The 21,223-nt window shown below is 36.7% G+C and overlaps 1 protein-coding gene across 1 annotated transcript in view; it reads right to left on the bottom strand.

The window, feature by feature from the left end:
• RSBN1L (round spermatid basic protein 1 like) overlaps positions 1 to 21,223 on the bottom strand; it is a 65,697-nt gene that overhangs the window by 42,946 nt on the left and 1,528 nt on the right. The window lies entirely within an intron of this gene.

A 21,223-nucleotide genomic window follows, 5' to 3' on the forward strand; every position in this document is an offset into this window, starting at 1 on the left:
GCAACTAAGCCCATGCACCACAACTACTGAGCCTGAGCTCTAGAGCCCGCAAGTCAACTACTGAGCCCACGTGCCACAACTACTGAAGCCCGTGCGCCTAGAGGCCATGCTCCGCAATAAGAGAAGCCACGGCAATGAAAAGCCTGTGCACCACAAAGAAGAGCAGCCACCGCTCACCGCAACCAGAGAAAGCCCACGCACAGCAACAAAGACCCAATGCAGCCAAAAATAAATAAATAAATATATTTTTTTAAAAAAAAGAGTTACAGCTGGACAGGGGGGCTGGAGACAGGAATGGAGAGTGTTATGGCCCTTTTTCACTATAAACCTTTCAGTATTATTTTATTTTTTTAATTAAATTTTATTTTAAAAATTTACAAAGCCATGGTCTTCCTCCCAAATACCCATAACCCCAGTCTAATCATGAGAAAAACATTAGACAAATCCCAATTGAGAGACATTTTACAAAATACCTGACTAGTATTCCTCAAACTGTCAAGGTCATCTAAAGCAAGAAAATTCTAAGAAACTACCATAGCCAAGAAGAGCCTAAACAGACATGATGACTAAATATAATGTGGTATCCTCATGCACCCCAATGTTCACTGCAGTGCTGTTTACAATAGCCAAGTCATGGAAGCAAACTAAATGTCCATCAGTAGATGAATGGATAAAGAAGATGTGGTACATATATACTATGGAATATTACTCAGCCATTAAAAAGAATGAATTAATGCCATTTGCAGCAACATGGGTGGACCTGGAGATTATCATGCTAAGTGAAGTAAGTCAGACAGAGAAAGACAAATATCACATGACACTGCTTATATTCAGAATCTAAAAACATGATACAAATGAACTTATTTACAAAACAGAAACAGACTCATAGACTTAGAGAAGGAACTTATGGTTACCAGCGAGGGAGGGTGGGGAAAGGGGAAAGACTGGGAATTTGACATTGACACGTACACACTGCTATATTTAGAATAAATAACCAACAAGGATGCACTGTATAGCACAGGGAACTCTGCTCAGTACTGTGTAATAACCTAAATGGGAAAAGAATTTGAAAAAGAATAGATACATGTGTATGTATAACTGAAAAAAATTAAATTAAATTAAAAAATAAAACTCTACAGAGCAAAAATTAATTAATTAAAAATGTGTTATCCTCAATAGGATCCTAGAACGGAAAAGGGAAATTACGTAAAAACTAAGGAAATGTGAATAAAATATGGACTTTAGTTAATGATAATATATCAATACTGGTTCATTAAGTGTGGCAAATATACTATACAAATTTAAGATTTTTAACAATAGGAGAAAGTGAGTATAGCATATATGGGAACTCTGTACAAAGTTCCCAACTTTTCTGTAAATCTAAAACTATTCTAAAATTAAAAGCTTACTGAAATCTATACTTTATATAAATTTATAAAGGCAAAACGTAGTTAATTAAAAGAAAAACATACACACAGACACATACTGTACATGTGTATATAAATTTAACACTAATGGACAGAGCTCCAAGACACACTGTTAAGTTAAAAAGTACAAGTTACAGAAAAATGCATATAGGATATTTAGGTTTTAAAAAATAAACTAAATATTCTTTTCTGTGAGTGTATATATGTAAACATGTATATATGTAAATGCATAGCAAAAGGTCTGGAAGGACAGACACAAACACCTAAGGAACAAAGGGAGCTCTTGGTTTTTATTTCATGTACTTTTAAATTATTTAAAATTTCTGCAACAGAAAGGGATACATATTTATGTATTACATGTGTAAATAAGTTGTTAGCCTAAATCTTCTCCCTGAAAGAACTGATAATTATTTTCAGACAAATATTTTTTTAAGAAAGAATTAGAATCACTTAAGCCATATTAGAAGGAAAGAGATGAGTAAAAAACACTTCAAAATAAAACACTGAGTTAATATACTAGAAACTAACAAACACACACAAATAATCTTACTTTTTCCCAAGTCCTCCCTTCATTTACAACTATTCAAATGCATTTCTGCCTCACTTTACATACATTACCTCAAGGTTATGTTATAATTTAAAAAGAGAAGAACAAAAGAAAAAAAGAAAATATAACACAATTATATATGTATACATATATGAATATGTATACATATATACATTTGTTAGATTTAATAGTTTTTAAGAGAAACATAGAAATCCCACACAATATTAAGACTTATTAAACCACAGATTTTGCTATAAAGAGGGATATTCATACAGGCTCATTAGGTTTCTTTAAATATTTATTTTTATTTATTTATTTATTTGGCCACCCAGGTATTTAGTTGCAGCACACAGGCTCTTCGTTGCCTCATGAGAGATCTTCCTTGTGTCATGTGGCATCTTCAGCTGTGATATGCGGAATCTTTACTTGCATGTGAACACTTAGTTGTGGCATGAGGGATCTAGTTCCTGACCAGGGATTGAACCCGGGCCCCCTGCATTGGGATAGCGCAGAGTCTTAGCCACTGGACCACCAGGGAAGTCCTCAGATTTTTTTTTTTTAATATAAGTGTCATAAAAATCCACACTGGCAGTTCTTAAGAAATGTTGGTAGAATTTCATGCTAAAGCTTTCAGCTGCAATACATTCGTGTAGCCCAACCTCAAATAGGCTTCATGTGATCACAGTTTTACTTGCTTTGTTATATGTGCCATAATTCACGCTGCAATAATGCAGTCCATGAAACTGATGGGTCTAGCAACAACACTGATATCCTCCTCTATTATCCTTCCGGATCCACGAATAAGTATAGCTGGAAATAGATCTGAGAACAAGCAGGAAGCAGGAGAATAAGAGAAGTGATACAGAATTGAAGTGGGGAGGCAGAAGGGAAAGTAAATTACAAAAATAAGAACATCAACGGAAAGAAAAAGATGAAGGATACAATAAAAAGAGAAAGGACTGCACATACAGTGGATGGGGAAAGAAGACACTTATCACACCTCCTCCCCCAACAAAGCTAATCAAGACCACCAAATCCAATGTTTACTCAGCCCTTTTTTCTCAGTCCTTAGTGCAACAGATATTATTGACCTCCAACTCAAAATTCTCCCTAAGTTGCAGTGAAACTGCACTATCCTACATGACTACTCAATAACTCACAATTTATCATCCCAAACCTGCACATTCCCCTAGCGTATACCCTAGGCATGCTTCCTCTCTTCTTTCTATTTCCTCTAAAAATGCAATCCTATGATTTAAACTATAACTTTAGGCAAATGAATCCCCAAACTAATCTCTCAACCCAACCCTTCTACCAAGTTCCACGCCTTCATCTCCATAAGAAATATTTAACACCAAAATCATCATCTTTATCATATAACTAAGGTTCAAGCTCTCCTTTTAATTCTCTCTTTATGTTAATGGCACAAAATCCTAACATTAAAATTCAAAAAATTCTCAAAAACCTTTATAATACTTCCTTCTTCCATTTCCCCGTAACATTAAGTCACCTGCTCAGTTCAGTCTATTTTTCCATTAAAATATGTCTATCTTCCTTTCGCTTTCCATAGCTACCACCACCATTGATTCATTACCTTTTGAAAAAAAGTGATCTTCCTACCTAGAGTTTCTCTCCTCCCCACCAGTCCACTAAGCATAGAGTGACCAAATATTCCTTGAAAGTATAGTTTATCATGGCACTCTCTTCTGCTTTAAACAAACCCTACCAAAAAAAGAAAATTCCCATAGTATGCCATTCAAGGATCTTAGTCAAGACTCACCTTATCTTTTAATAATTTCTTCTACTACTCATCCACATGTATACATACACAAAATTCCAGAATGTTTGATTCATTATTATTCAAATGTCTTACTCCAGTATTTTTGCTAATACCATTGAGCTGGAATGTCTTGCCCATCCCAACTCTGCCTACCAAAATCCTACACATCCTGAAAGATCTAGGTGAAATTCAGCTTCTTTCATTAAGCACTCCTAGATCCCTACAACTAGAAATGATCACTGCCTCTCTCTCTTACGATTTGAATTCTGATTGTGTAGCTGTTCCATCTGCCCTACTGGATTATAAACTCTTTTGTAGTTATCATATCTTACTCATCTTTGTTATCTTCTACAGAACCTAGAAGAGTGTTTTGCATATAAATGATGTTCAATATGAATGCAGTTTCCAGGGGAAAAAGAAGAAAATGCTTCAAGTAAATAGAAACAAGTTGCTAGTGATAAGCATCTAAAGTGTCAGCAGTCACAGAAGACAAAAAAAAAGGTCAATATGCAGAAAAAAGAAACAAGATGAGTAACAATACAGAGCCTTGCTTACACTGCAGCTAATTATCTCTCCAATTAAATTATAAATACTCTAAAAGCAAGAAATATAAATAGGGCTTCCCTGGTGGCCCAGTGGTTGGAAGTCTGCCTGCCACTGCAGGCGACACGGGTTCGAGCCCTGATCCGGGAAGATCCTGCATGCCGCAGAGCAACTAAGTCCGCGAGCCACAACTACTGAAGCCAGCGCACCTAGAGCCCGTGCTCGGAACAAGAGAAGCCACCGCAATGAGAAGCCCCCACTCGACGCAACTAAAGAAAGCCCATGTGCAGCAACGAAGACCCAACGCAGCCATAAATTAATTTTAAAAATGCTCCTTTCAAAAAAAGAGAGAAATATAAATAGCTTTCCTCCTTGCATTCCCCCCACAGTGCCAAGTGTACAGCAGGCAGTAAATGCTTGTTGAATCCACATAAGAAAGAAGTACAGGACAAATTAGAGAAATCATAATGTAATATAAGAAAGTACATAAATTCTTTTATAAAACTCTAGAAATAAGCAGGGTATAGTGGAGATACAACAAGAGAAGAATAAGATAGTGCTGGAGTGGGGCAGTTGTCAGAAAAGTTTCCACAGAATTTGTTTTTTCATAGGAACAACTTAGAAATCTCACCTACTATCCTCATTTTACAGAGGAAAAAGTTGGGTCTCAGTGCACTTAAAAGATTTTCCCAGGAACAGACACTAAATGGCAGAGCCAGGACAACTCCTAATCAGGTCCCCTTGTTTCTAGTTAAAAACTCTTATACCACACATTAGGAAAGAAAACCAATAACTATAAAGAGAATTATTTACCATGAATGTTTTTTGATATTTAAAAATAAGAGACAGTTTCTAACTCATAACCTGCACATATATAAGCACTACTTCTGGCTCTTCTGCATCAAGTCTTGCCCAGTAAATAGAGTTGTACGATAGGGGAAGAAATAATGTATAAACAGGCTACAGAAACTTGGAAGGAAAAGAAGAAAACTTTTCCTTCCTATTTAAGGGATGGCTGAGATCTGACAGGCATGAGGCAGATGGTATTTAAAACACCTGACTCCTCCTCTGGAGTTGTTTACCCGTCCACACTGAGGGAAACTGCTGAAATCAGGGTGAATTGTCCTTATGGACATAACTGTGAAAACTGATACACGAAGAACCCCGAGATTTGAGAGACTTATGCAGACCCAGTCGACTAAGAACACAAGGACTTGTGAACTGCTGAAATGAGGGAGTGCCATGGAGCTTCTGCTGCTTGTGCTTATATAATCAGGGGCAATAATAACTGACCTCTGAAGACTCCTTCTTTTCTAGTATTCCGTAATTCTATGTTTCTTTTTTTTTTTTTTATAACGGGGAAATAGTACAATGACTCATACAGTAACAACATTCTATGTTTTGTACCGCAGTGCAAAAAATGGTTCTGCCTCAAGATATGAAGAGGAAGTTCAAACTGTACAATTCTTACGTCTGCTACTACTCAGGAATAGGCCAAAAAAAAAAAAAAAAGAAAGAAAGAAAGAAAGAAAAAAAGGAATAGGCAGGTTGCTTTGGCTAACATATTAGAGGCCAAAAGAAAAGAAAAAAAAGGGACAAAATGTTGAAAATGGGACAGTTTAAGACAGCTGGAGATGAAGAAACTTTAAATGGATTGTAATTCAGTAGTCTCCCCTTACCCTGGGGGGATATATTCTAAAACCGGTTGGATGCCTGAAATCACAAATAGTACTGAACCCTACGTATACTATGTTTTTCCTACAATACATACGATAAAGTTTAATTTATAAATTAGGTACAGCAAGAGAATATTCAAATTGCCAGCATCATTACTCTTATGCTTTGGGGCCTTTATTAAGTAAAATAAGGGTACATGAATATGACGGTAGATCTGATAATTGAGATGGCTGCTAAGTGACTAACAGGTGGGTAGCGCATGCAGTGTGTGGATGTGCTGGGCAAAGGCATGATTAACTAACTGGGAGGGATGGAGCAGGACAGTGCAAGATTTCATCATGCTACTCAGAACAGCACACAATTTACAACTTATGAATTGTTTATTTCTGGAATTTTCCATTTAATATTTTCAGACGGTGGTTGACCCCAAGTACCTGAAACCACAGAAAATGAAACCTCGGACAGATGGTCTACTGTACGGTGGAAATAACTCAGGCTTTGCAGTTAGACATATTAAGTTCAAATTTCAGCTCTACCACCAACTGACCAACTGACACAAACAAGCTACTGAATTGTGTTGTGCCTCAGCATTCTCATCTGTCAAAGACAACAGCATTTATCTTTTAGATTTTTTTAGAAGAATTAAAGGCAACATATGCATTATTTCCAACACATGCCCAGTGTATTAAAGGCACTTGATAAATGTAGCCATTATTGTTAAAAACAAATAGTAGAATTTTATTAGTAAAGCCTCTAGTAACATGCATAGAGTGACAAAATAGTATAGCAGTAGTAGTCCCAAGAACACCAAAAAAAAAGTAACAGGAAAACAAAAATACTTATATACCTACATGAAAGCCAAGCCAGGCATAACATGGAAGATGATTTCAAGTCAGGTTTTCTTCATTGACCTAGCAGGAAAAATTTGCCTCTAAAGCAGAAGTATAATTACTTCTTCTTTTTTCAATATATTGTAAAACAAAGATATTAAGTAGTGAGATATTATAATTGGTATCTAGGTTACAGAATTAAACCACTCTAGTCGCTGAATCTTACACTATAGTTGTTATATAAAACGTGACACATATTGAGCTTCCCTGGTGGCACAGTGGTTAAGAATCCACCTGCCAATGCAGGGGACACGGGTTCGAGCCCTGGTCTGGGAAGATCCCACATGCTGCAGAGCAACTGAGCCCGTGTGCCACAACTACTGAGCCTGCACGCTAGAGCCCGCAAGACACAACTACTGCAGCCCACGTGCCTAGAGCCTGTGCTCCACAACAAGAGAAGCCACCGCAATGAGAAGCCCGAGCACCGCAATGAAGAGTAGCTCCCGCTCACCACAACTAGAGAAAGCCTGCATGCAGCAATGAAGACCCAACACAGCCAAAAATAATAAATAAATTTTTAAAATAAATAAATTTATTTTTTTAAAAGAGAAATGCATAATAGAAGACCCTTCACTATCCAGCCCCAATTTCTCTTTTAAAAAAAGTGACACATAAAACCTGGGACATTCTAGACCTCTTAAGTCGACATTATACAATTATTTAGTTAAAATTATACTCTATAATGCAAACAGTAAATCATATAGTTCTTTCCGGTTAATGTAATAACATAAGTGGGAACAAATGCTCTTTTTATACACTCCTAATTATATTTTTTCATACAACCAATTAAGGTTCTAAATTTTTAAAAGTTATGTATTTAGCTAATACCACTAAATAACTCTCCTATAGGTGCTTTATCTATTTCAGTTCAATGTAGAATATGCTCTTAGTAAAATTTTACAAAACAAATATACCTATTAAGGCCCTAATAAGTATACAGGGAGGAACTGTTTCAAGCTTCCAAAGCTAGGTTAGAAGAAGCCTTGCTGTTTCCACCCAGGTCTCTTGGTCTCCTTCTGCCATGTAAGAAATCCTACTATCCTGATGAGGAGATCATGTAAAAAGGCACTGAGATGACAGGAGAGAGAGGGGACCAGCTCAGCATCTCATCATCCCTGACAGGCAACAGGCACATGAGTAAAGTCATCATGGACTCACCAGACAAGACTAACCATCAAATGAACACCACTGAGTAACCCCAGTCAGCCCCGAATGAAGCAAAATTATCTAGCCAATCCTGCTGAATTCCTGACCCAGAACATCATTAGATACAATAAAATGGTTGTTGTTTTAAGCCTCCAAGTTTTAGGTTAGTTTGTTACACAGCAATACCTAATGCAGCCTTCACAAAATCTTCTTATGCTCAAAGAAGTTGGGCTAAGTTATGTATGTACAAGACATGCAATGACTTCAGAGAAATGTTAAAACAGAGCATCTTACAAAAACAACTGATATTTTAAAATCTACGATGAAGGGCTAGAATAAAGATGCTTAGCAATATATAATGTCAAAGCTATAAAGAGAATCAAACATCTATAAATTATTTCCTGCCTCAGTATCTGTGACACTGCATAGCTCAGTTTTCCTATATAGTTCCCATGAATGTTACACTTCATATAACGCTCTAACTAGAACTTCTTTAACTCTTTATTGAAATCCTACCACACTGTCTTTCAAAGTTTCTCTCAAAACACCCTCTCCTTCCTCCTGCATCCCTTCGGGAGAGGAAAGGGATTCTTAAGAAAGAAAGGGATTCTTAACATCTACCTGCGCCCACTCCCACTAGCTACCACCACTACTTTCCATTTGCCTTGTGGTATTTAACTTACTGTACTAAATATTATAACTACTTTTTCTAGTACCCTGCTAGATTGTTTAAGTTACTTGAAGGCATGGACTGCAAATTATTGATTTAGTCATTTTTGTTAACACCTACCACAGCATCTAAGTACTAAAAATGTTTAAGTTGAACAATTATACACTCTGCTACTAGAGATCTCAGATTTTAAAGACAAACACAATGCTTGATGTACCACAAACAAATCACTTCCTGAACGTTACAAAGTAATCTTTCTGTAATTCAGCCTGTTCCTGATTATAATTGATAACCTTTCACTGTTATAAAATTATATACCCAATTATCAAGTACATGTAGAAAAACCAAAAGCTTTCTTATATACCAGTAATAATCTGGAAAAAAAAACTCCCCAAAATAAAACAAAATACAAGAAAACTCATAATATGTATTAAATATCAATAAATTTTACAGAGATATAAAAGAATAGGTAAAGATATACATGTAGCTTTTAAGTACAAAGGTAATTCTGTAACAATTACAGTTTGCCCCTAATTCAATCAATATATTTAATAAAAATCTCTATGGGATGGGGCGGAGGGGGTACTTTACAAAATAACTCTTAAGTTAATCAAAAAGGAAAAATAAGAGTAAAGGAACCTTGATCCAAAACTCAAATACAGGGCTTCCCTGGTGGCGCAGTGGTTGAGAGTCCGCCTGCCGATGCAGGGGACACGGGTTCATGCCCTGGTCCGGGAAGATCCCACATGCCATGGAGCGGCTGGGCCCGTGAGCCGTGGCCGCTGAGCCTGCGCGTCCGGAGCCTGTGCTCCGCAACGGGAGAGGCCACAACAGTGAGAGGCCCGTGTACTGGAGAAACAAACAAACAAACAAAACTCAAATACAAAAATTTTCCGAATACATCACAGACCTAAATTTAAAACCTAAAACTATAGAGTATCTAAAAGAAAACATAAGAGTAAACCTGTATGACCTTGGGTTAGGCAAAGCTCCCTTAATTCAGACACAAAAAGCACAAACCACAAAAGAAATAAATTATAAAGTAGACCTAATCAAAATTCAAATTTTCTGCTGTGAAAAAGTATAAAGGACAATATTAAGAGAAAGAAAAGCCAAGGAATTGGAGAATACATTTGCAAAAATACATATCTCATATGGAACTTGTTCACAGTGTAGAGAACTTTCACAATTTCCTAATAATAAGAAAACACCCAATAATAGACAATTTGAACAGACACTGCACAAAAGAGAGATAGGGATGGAAAATAAGCACATGAAAAGATGTTCAACATCACTAATCATTAGGAATTGCAAATTAAAACCACAATGAAATACTACTACATGTCCACTAGGATGGCTAAAATTTAGTAAACTGACAATATCAAAGGGCTAGTGGGAATGAAAAATGGTACAGCCACTTTAGAAAAGTTTGACAGTTTCTTATGAAGTTAAACATGCACTTAACCATACAACCCAGCAATTCTACTTCTAGGTATTTACGGAAGAGAAATGAAAACATGTATCTATCCCAAGATTTGTATGTAAATGTTTGTAGCAGGCTTTTTAATAATTATCAAAAACTAGAAACAATCCAAATGTCCACCAACTGGCAAACGAAAAATCAAAGTGTGGTGTCTCCATACAATGAACTACTACTAGAAATAGAAAAGAATGAACTGATTAATGTAACAACTCAAAAGCAACATGCTAAGTGAAAGAAGCCAAACATGAAAAAAGTTAGATAATTCAACTTAAAAGACATTCTGAAAAAGGCAAAACCATTGGGACATAAAACAGATCACCCCCAGAATGGAAGTAGTGGGAGAGCACAAAGTGGCAAGAGGGAACTTTTTAAAATTTTATTCAACTATAGTTGATTTACAGCATTGTGTTAATTTCTGCTGTACAGCAAAGGGACCCAGTTACATATATTCTTTCTCATATCTTTTCCCCTCATGGTTTATCACAGAATATTGAATATAGTTCCCTGTGCTATGCAGTAAGACCTTGTTTATCCATCTGATATATAATAGCTTGCATCTGCTAATCCCAAACTCCCAATCTTCCCTCCCTCATCCCCCCTTCCCCTTGGCAACCACAAGCCTGTTCTCTATGTCTGTGAGTCTGTTTCTATTTTGTTATGTTCATTTGTGTTGCATTTTAGATTCCACATATAAGTGATATCATACGGTATTTTTTTTTCTCTTTCTGATTTACTTTGATTACTATGATATAATCTCTAGGTCCATCCATGTTGCTGCAAATGGCATTATTTCATTCTTTTTTAATGGCTGAGTAATATTCCACTGTATATATACACCACATCTTCTTTATCCAGCCATCTGTTGATGGACATTTAGGTTGTTTCCAAGCCTTAGCTATTGTAAACAGTGCTTCTATGAACATAGGGGTGCATGTGTCTTTTCAAATTATAGTCTTGTCTAGGTATATGCCTAGGAGTATATGGCATCTCTATTTTTAGTTTTTTTAAGGAACCTCCACACTGTTTTCCATAGTGGCTGCACCAATTTACATGGGTGGCTGCACCCAATTAAATCAACATTGCAGGAGGGTTCCTTTTTCTCCTTACCCTCTCCAGCATTTATTATTCGTACTTTTTAAAATTAATTAATTAATTAATTTGTTTGTTTGTTTGTTTTTGGCTGCATTCGGTCTTCGTTGCTGCGCACACACTTTCTCTAGTTGCAGCGAGCGGGGGCTACTCTTCGTTGCAGTGCGTGGGCTTCTCGTTGCGGTGGCTTCTCTTATTGCGGAGCACAGGCTCTAGGCATGCGGGCTTCAGTAGTTGTGGCTTGCAGGCTCTAGAGCGCAGGCTCAGTAGTTGTGGCACACAGGCTTAGTTGCTCCGTGACATGTGGGATTTTCCCGGACCAGGGCTCGAACCCGTGGCCCTGCACTGGCAGGCGGATTTTTAAGCACTGTACCACCAGGGAAGTCCCTATTTGTAGACTTTTTAATGACAGCCATTCTGACCAGTGTGAGGTGGTACCTCATTGTAGTTTTGATTTGCATTTCAAAGAGGGAACTTTTTGATTTTTAGTAGTATGTGATAAAAGCTGGCATTCTATATCTGTGTGGAAAGGAAAAACTATTCAGTAAATGGTATTAAAAACTAATTACTGGGGGCTTCCCTGGCGATGCAGTGGTTGAGAGTCCGTCTGCTGATGCAGGGGACACGGGTTCGTGCCCTGGTCCGGGAAGATCCCACATGCCGCGGAGCGGCTAGGCCCGTGAGCCACAGCCGCTGAGCCTGCGCGTCGGGAGCCTGTGGTCCGCAATGGGAGAGGCCACAACAGTGAGAGGCCAGCGTACCGCAAAAAAAAAAAAAAAAAAAAACTAATCACTGGAACAAAATTAATTATGATTCCTACCTAATTTTATGTCTAAATAAATTCCAAACAGAGCAAAGGTTTTCATTTATAATTGCATTACAGATTTTGTAAACAAGCTCAGATTAAAAATATAAAAAATCCTGTTTGTACAATGTGTAATAAGTTTAATTTTTTGAGGTTAGAATATATAAAATAGCAATTGTGATAATTCAAGATGAGTCAAACATTCAATTATTATTATCCACACAGTTCATTTTTTTTCTAGTTATCATGCCATTAATACCTGCCTCTTGTGCTCACCTGACAATCTGCCCATTGTTTGTGAGCAGCTGGTCAACTTCTCATCCCATTATCACCTTCTGCTGTTTTCACATTTGAAATAACCTGCCAAGATTTTCCTGAACAACAATCAGACATCTCTTCTGAGGAGGCAAAAACAGCCATAACGTAGTGCAACTTATTCATTCTCAAAGTTATCAAGTACCCAGAAGTTGAAGGCCTGACCTGAAACAAGATAATCACAGCCCCAGATTCCAGAAAGCTTACAGTCTGGTGAAGAAGACAACTAAACATGTGAAGAAAATGAAAAGACAACCCTCAGAATGGGAGAAAATATTTGCAAACAAAGCAATTGACAAGGGATTAATCTCCAAAACATACAGACAGCTCATGCAGCTCAATATCACAAACAACCCAATCAAAAAATGGGCAGCGGATCTAAATAGACATTTCTCCAAAGACGACATACAGATGGTTAAAAAGCACATGAAAAGATGCTCAACATCACTAATTACTAGAGAAATGCAACTCAAAACTACAATGAGGTATCACCTCACACCAGTCAGAATGGCCATCATTTAAAAGTCTACAAATAATAAATGCTGGAGAGGGTATGGAGAAAAGAGAACCCTCCTACACTGTCGGTGGGAATGTAAATTGATACAGCCACTATGGAGAATATGGAGGTTCCTTAAAAAACTAAAAATAGAGCTACCATATGATCCAGCAATCCCACTCCTGGGCATATATCTGGAGAAAACCATAATTTGAAAAGATACACGCACCCCATTGTTCTCTGCAATGCTATTTACAGTAGCCAGGACATGGAAGCAACCTAAATGTCCATCAACAGAGGAATGGGTAAAGACGACGTGGTACATATATACAATGGAATATTATTCAGCCATGAAAAAGAATGAAATAATGCCATTTGCAGCAACATGGATGGACCCAGAGATTATCATACTAAGTGAAGGAAGTCAGAGAAGGACAGATATCATATGATATTGCTTATATGTGGAATCTAAAAAAGGCTATAAATGAACTTATCTACAAAACAGAAACAGAGTTACAGATGTAGAAAATAAACTTACGGTTACCAGGGGGTAAGTGGGGGGGGGTAAATTGGAAGATTGGGACTGACATATACACACTAGTATATATAAAATAGATAACTAATGAGGACCTACTGTATAGTACAGGGAACTCTACTCAATAGTCTGTAATGGCCTATATGGGAAAAAAATCTAAAAAAGAGTGGAGATATATATATATATAATAGATTTGCTTTGCTGTACACCTGAAACTAATGCAACACTGTAAATCAACTATACCCCAATAAAAATTTAAAAAAAAAATGAAGTGAAGAAAGTCAGGATATGGCAAAGTGATATGGGAAGAGACAGCAAGGAGACCTAATCTAGTCCAGGGAGTAGCGAAGGCCTCTCTTTCAAGTTCAGTCCTAAAAGATGAGTAAGTTCAGTGGAGTAGAAGTGTGGAACTAGAGATGGAAGGATAATGGATGGAGAAAGTTCTAGGCAACAAGGAGCACTGAGGAGAAGCTGAAGAGCTAAACGAGGATATGATCATCCAGAACCTTAGGGGACATTTTAAGGAATTTGAACATCATCTCATAAACAGAAAAGTGACATCAAATAGGCATTTAGATCTCTAGTTATCACTTAGGCTGTAGAATGAAAAATGAAATGAAAGATCATAGATGTGAAGTAGAGAGCCCAATAAGGAAGCAGTTATACAATAACTGAGGTTAGAGATAATTAGGCTAGAGATAATTAGCTTTCAACTAATACTAAAAGAATGGAAGGCATAAAAGTAGATAGACGGGAAAGACAGTGGCTAGAAGCGAAAAGATCTGGCTACAGGTGTGATAAAGTTAAAGTGGAGAATTCAGTTTTCAAACTTGAGCACTGAGATAAGGAGCATACATGGAAAGACAAATTTGGGTAAGGGAGACAATGAGTTGTGAACATATTACTCTTACGGTTCTATGGACCACCTAATAGTGGTCATGTCAAGGAGGCAACTGAATACACAGATCTAAACCTCTGGACTAAGCTAAGATTTGAGGAGTGCTAACAACAGACATAAGAAAACTAACAGGGTCATTAGCAAAGCCAGAGAGTCTACTACTGTAAAAGGGCCCCAAACTAAACCAAATGCTAAAATAGCTGCAGCAGAGATAAGGAAAATGGCAGGGGACGCTAAAAGGGGAAGGACAAATGGAATGTAAATTGTTAAACTGAGTGGAGTGAAGGTTAAGGGACCATGCCTAATCTTGGGGTTTTTAGAGACCTTTTGAAGACTGTGAACAGCTGGTTACCTAAGAATTAATGATCTGAGATTATTTGCTCCTCACAGAAAAAGCCCTCCACATACACACACTGAAGCACACATGTTAACTAAACAGAATCTCCTACATACAGAGCAACATTTTTAAACCTCACCCTTGGACTCACTACTAATTTGACATGCATCTGATAACAGAACTTTAATAAGGTACTTGCCTGCATCTCAAACTCACATCCATCTTTTTGAACCAGTTCTCTTACAGGCATACCCACATTTTTTCAAAAAATGCTTATTCTCTCCATCTGAAAGCATAAAATAACATGTAAATTCTCCTTTCTTGCTATATATTTGAAAACCATGATGCCCTATCATATAATCCCTCTTAAAATCTTCCTTTTCATGTCCAGGAGCACCAATCATTTCACCACTAAAATCATGTCATTTCACTACTACAGTAGTCTCTAATACCCCTGACTCTACAATTTTCTCAGCCAATCTCTCCTAAACAATGCTACTAAAGTAATATTCCTAAAATACCAGTTTGAATATATTATCGCCCTACTAAAAAACGGTGCCTTGCTGTTGCCCACAGAATGAAGTCTGAACTCCTTATCCAGACAAATAGAAAGCAGATTATGGCAGACTTTCAACTGCCATGCAGTCCTATCTCACAACTTTGTACAAAATCATCAATCCCAGCCAAATGGTTCTTCTCACAGACCACTGAACATGCCAGACACACTCCTGTCTCTACAATCTTGCTCACACCATCCCTCCTGCCTAACAAGCCTGTCTCCATCATCTCCATTTACATAAATCCTAATTTTCCATCAAAGCCCAGTTCATTTACTTGGCAAACTATCTCACAATGCAAGGTACAATTCTGGATGAAGGAGATTTAAAAATATTAACATGGTTTTGCACAGTAGTTTAGAGAGAGAGCTCTGAGGTCAAACTATCTAAAGATCTGAAACCTAGATTTACTACTTATTTCATATCCTTCAGCAAGTCATTTAAATTATTCTGAGCTTCCATAAAGCACTTTCAAAAGTCTACTATCTAACTAAACTTTAAAGAAGTTGTGAAAATTAAATAAAAATCTATATAAAGTGCTGAGTATATACTTCTATAAATGTTAACCCTTGTTCTTATTTTTGTTGTTTCTGTCCTCAAGAAGCTTATATTCTAGCACAAACTGCACCTAAGTACTCACTGCATCAGCTTGTGGCCCATCTCAAAAAAGCTTGACAGAATTTACTAATTCTGACATTTTCATTATCCTCAAAGGAGAAAACCAAAATTATACTGTTCTGGTTTCTTTTGTATTAATTAAATTATTTTCATGATAAAAAGTTAAATATTTTCAAAACAAGTTAAATATTTTAAATCTAAAATTCAAAAAAAACGTACAAAGTTTAATGTACCTTCAGAAATAAAAATGTTTAAAGTGATAAAAAATTAGTTTAGTTGCTAAGAGTGTACATTTATTATTAATTCTCCTTAATCACACACACACAAAGATTTTATATAAGCCACAATTATTTCATCAGAATTCTTTTTACTGTAACTGAAAAAATATCATTATTTTTTCAATATCCTATTTTAAGTAGTTTATCTGTAATTTGAAACTTTAATTCATTTGAGGATGGTGAAAAATTAATGACATTTACTATAATAACTGGAAACCTCTGACATATAAACTTCTTTCAGCAAGTTAGTATGGTTCATACTAATACCAAAAATTCAAAATTCTCAGAAACCAGGATACCAATGGGAAAACTATACAGGTTATACATACCCATGAATTCAGTGAAACTAAACGTGTCCAATGTGTTATACAGGGAAGAATGGTTAGGAACTAACATCCCTACAAATGCCTACCATATACCAGGCTCATGTAATTCTAACAACCATGCTGTGGACACCGATAATAACAGATGAGTATGAGTTCGAAAAGATTAAGTGATTTCACCAGTGTCCCACAAATACGAACAAATCAAAATAAGGCTAAAATTTAAGATCTCTTCTTGAAAAACATACCACAACAATAGGGAGAAAAAGAACTAGAAACATAAATTCCACCTTTAATGTAACTAGGAGATACTGTAACTGTAATCTGAGATATAATTTATAAAGACAGAACGTTGATGGTGGAATGGTAAATGACCTGGCATAAATGGAAGAAGGTTAAGGTAAGTCCCTATAGAAAGAAATAATGACAAAGAACCCTGTTTACTCTGCAGCACCCCAGAAGGGCTTAGAAATGGGAGGTGCTGGGAAAGGCAAGATGACAGAACCACACTGCTTCACCCCCCCGCCCACGCTCCCACCCCCACACTCCTAAGGGAATGAGAGGTGTTCAGCAAAACTGAATCACACCGTGGCTCCAGCCTCAGGGGCGACACACACAGAAAAAGGGAGAAGCGAGTACTGGTATAAATACAAGGAGACTAAGTGAAAATTTAGAAACTGGTGAGACCTGTAATAGCTTTCTTCCTCCACCCAGCGCTAGAACTCTGCCATCAATACTCATTACTTCTGCCAATCCTCTCCTCACTCCATTATTCCACTTATGCAGACGGACAGAAAAATGAAGGACCATTATTTGAAGAAACTGAAAGCCTTCTTACCCACCACCTAGAGAAGAAAAAATAAAGATAAAAACAAGGGAGTTCATCAGTCACTAAGCTATGCTCATGCATGCCCAGTGAGCTTTCAATTAGTTTTGCAACATTCTCTTGAATATGAAGGAACTGCTGAGGATCACACAGATCTGAAGAAAGCCTTCAACAACAAAAAAAAGAGACCAAAACAAACAGAAAAAAGAAGAACCAAAAACAATGCAAGGCATGGAAGAAAATGTCAAAGAAACTGTAATTAATATCCTTGAAGAGATAACAGAAGATGCTGTACCCATGAAAAAGAAACAAGATGCTATAATACAGAAATAGAGAAGAGCTCATAAAACATTTTTTTTTAAAAGATACCTGAAATTTTAAAATTCAGTGAAAGGGTTTAAATCTCCCAGATAGGACAAAAGACAGTTTTTTGGAGATCAAATTTCTCAGCATCAACATTGGAAGCCAAGCAATAAAGGAACACCTCCAAACTTTTAAGGAAAAATGATTTCCAATACAGAAATCTCTCAACAGCCCAACAGTCAAGTGTGAGGGTAAAAACGAAAGCCCTCAAAATATCTCATGCACTCTTTCACAGTAATAGTAGAGAAACCAAAAAGAAGGAATAAACTAAAAGGAAGGCATGGGATCCAGGAAAAAAGGGACTCAACAAAAGTGAAAAACATTCCCAGAATGTCCCAAGATAACAGCTTTGCAGCAGGCCTAAACAGAAAACAATCCAGAATAAAGCAGGAAGGACAGCTACAGAGGGGATGACTACAGGAATAAGTGGAAGTGGTAAGTTTATGTGACAGATTTGACCATGTGGAAAATTGTACTGAGAAGCATTTTACCGAGCTGCTGGAGGATACAGAAAGACAAAACTAAGCAAATGAAAAAACAAGGCATGAAAAGCAAAAGGTTACACGGGAAAACTAAATCATAGTAAACTACTATCTCAGCACTGACAAATATTTCGTTGGAATGATGAAAACTCTCAACATGAATTTAACCTGAAATTGCAGAATAACAGTATTAGAAAGATGGAGGAAAAGCCTAGTTTGAAAAATCTTTTAACATCTATCCCTTTAAAATCATTGATAATTACATACCTCAAATTATTCAATTCTAAGGAAAGCCTCTATTTTCATTAAATTCTGTAACTACACTTTCAAGGCAAAAATTTAGTGAAATGCACTGGTTTTGTCTTGGGCTACTTCACAGGGTCATTTTAAGGAAATAAGGTAATAAATGCAAAGCAAAAATTCTAACAAAAATTAGAAGATCTATACAAGTTTTACTGGTTACTGGAATCAGTTAAGGCAGCTTATTATCTAATAATATGTTTGTTCTATTGTTTGCTATAATTCTTTTTTTTAATATTTATGTATATATTTATATTTATTTTGGCTATGCCTGGTCTCAGTTGTGGCACACGGGGTCTTCGTTGCAGCATGTGGCATCCTCAGTTGATCTTTACTGCAGCATACAGGATCTTCTAGTTGCAGCATGTGGACTTCTTAGTTGCAGCATGCATGTGGGACCTAGTTCCCCAACCAGGGATCGAACCTGGGCCCCCTGAACTGGGAACACGGAGTCTTACCCACTGGACCGCCACACAAGTCCCTGTTTGTTGTAATTCTAAATGTTGGACACCTTCAGCACATGTTCACTTTTACCTTCCACATTTACCAGTTAATAATTTATTCAGTCTTACAGGAAAATGGGCTGCGAACTCTTTAGTAGTTTACCTCTTTATACACCAAAACTTTTATCTCATAGTTTTAAAAATCTAGGACTTCCCCGGTGGCTCACTCGTTGGGAGTCCGCCTGCCAATGCAGGGGACACGGGTTCGAGCCCTGGTCTGGGAGGATCCCACATGCCGTGGAGCAACTGAGCCCGTGCACCACAGCTGCTGAGCCTGTGCTCTAGAGCCCATGAGCCACAAGGGCTTAAGCCCAGGCGCCTGGAGCCTGTGCTCTGCAACAAGAGAGGCCACCATAATAAGAGGCCTGCGCACAGCAGCAAGGAGTAGCCCCCGCTGGCGCAACTGGAGAGAGCCCGTGGGCAACAATGAAGACCCAACGCAGACAAAAATAATTTTAAAAATAAAATAAAAAATAAAACTAATTTTAAAAAATCTAAAATGTTTTGCACTTTTCTTTTTATAAGAAGTAAATTTAACATTTACTTGATGACTCGGGCTGTCATGCAAGTCAGCTACAGTACTATGACTAGATGGCCTCAGAGGTTTTAGGTCTGTAAGGCATCAACCCTTATGCTAAATGGACCTAGACTGGTATGCTTTTATAACCTTCCTGTTCATCACTCTTAACTTTCAGATCTACTGTCAACGATCCTTCCTCTATCTGGATCGACCCATCTTTCATTTACTATGAGGTTAAAAAAAAATCATCATGCTTCTGACTCAACATTGACTAAATGCCCTGCCTTTCATACACACACTTTCATTTAATCCAAATAACTTCTGTTAGAATGGTAGTCAATGTAAAAATGTAGCAGTTCTGACTAAAGACTTTTAAAAAAAACTACTACAAATAAATACAGGAGTTTAACTGCTTAATGGAGTTTGGGGGCTGCATCTTTTGGATGGTTTTGGGGGTTTTGTTTGTTTTTTGAGAGAAGGATTTATTTTCCTTGCTTTGGTGTCTTTATAACTAATTTCCAGTTCTGATCAAGATTGGTCAATCAATGATCTATGGGATAATTGTGGGAGTCACTGAACTATCCTATGTGCTATCCTATCAGCTATCCAACTTAAAGCAATACCAAAAAGAGATATATACTTAAAACTACAGACACGTGGTCATCCATTCACTAAGACTTTCACAAAAAACGCAGAAAAATGAGAAATGTATTGCAAATTAGGACTTTTATATTTGCAATTATATCTATATTAAATGCATGTATATAATTTTGTTATTTTAATATTTCTGTTTTTTAAAAATTTTCCTAGTTGAATAAAACAGAACCTCAATTCAGTTAAATCTGAACTTCAGAAGGATATGAGTACTTCCCAAATTAAGAGGTAAAGATTTTCACCATTAAATGTATCACCAAGACACTGAAAAGCAATCCTTCTCATTGATTTTTAGTTATTCCTCTATAAAATAGCAGCATTTCCATTAAAAAAAAGAAAGAAAGAAAAGGAAATCTTACCATAGTGTTACTATCTAGTCACTACTCAAAAAACCTACATAAATCATGGAATAAAAGCTATCATTGCTTATATTCAGGCTTAATAATGTAAGCTGTAGCCTTCAAAAGGAGGATTCTAAATGTAATTTAAAAGACTAGAAAACTTTCTCTTTAACAGCCATTTCACTTTAAAAGCAATTTATGTGCTCCAGAGAATTGTTAAAGAATGCTTACTTATTTATTTTCAGCCATTCCAATACATCAACAATGTTATACCCATATTCACGTTCTCATTCAAAGACCTTAGAAGAGCAAATACACTGTTTACACATCACAAATAAGACTGATATTGAGCTGCAAATGCTGACTTCCAGGCACTTTCAAATTTTAAATGTAATTATTAAAACAAAATTGCTTTAAAATACTAACCACCTAAAATCCCAGCCTAGAAGTCGTATAAATTCCATCCTCAAAACCACTTTCCTGGAAACAACACTCTCCAAAGCTGAGGGATCCTTTACCTTGTGCCAGAGTACCTGATGCCTATGCTTAGATGTCAAAGCTTTGCTACAGGCAAAATATCAAAAAAGTAACACTGTTGCTACATACTCGTGCACAACATTTTTAAAAATTGCGAAAATATACCTTTCTAATTCAAACAGAGAATTTTTCATGATCTAAGCTACCATTAGATCAGCAATGCTAAAACTGCTTGACCTTTCATTTTTCCTAAAACAAACAAAAATACTTTCACAATACTGTGTATCAATGTACATTTATAATAAAGATCACTACGTGCTTTAAGCTTTTGATCACATAAAGA

This window comes from Delphinapterus leucas, chromosome 9 (assembly GCF_059928025.1).
Source record: "Delphinapterus leucas isolate spDelLeu-1000000601 "Yukka" chromosome 9, BTC_Dleu_Yukka2, whole genome shotgun sequence".
NCBI classification, from domain to species: domain Eukaryota; kingdom Metazoa; phylum Chordata; class Mammalia; order Artiodactyla; family Monodontidae; genus Delphinapterus; species Delphinapterus leucas.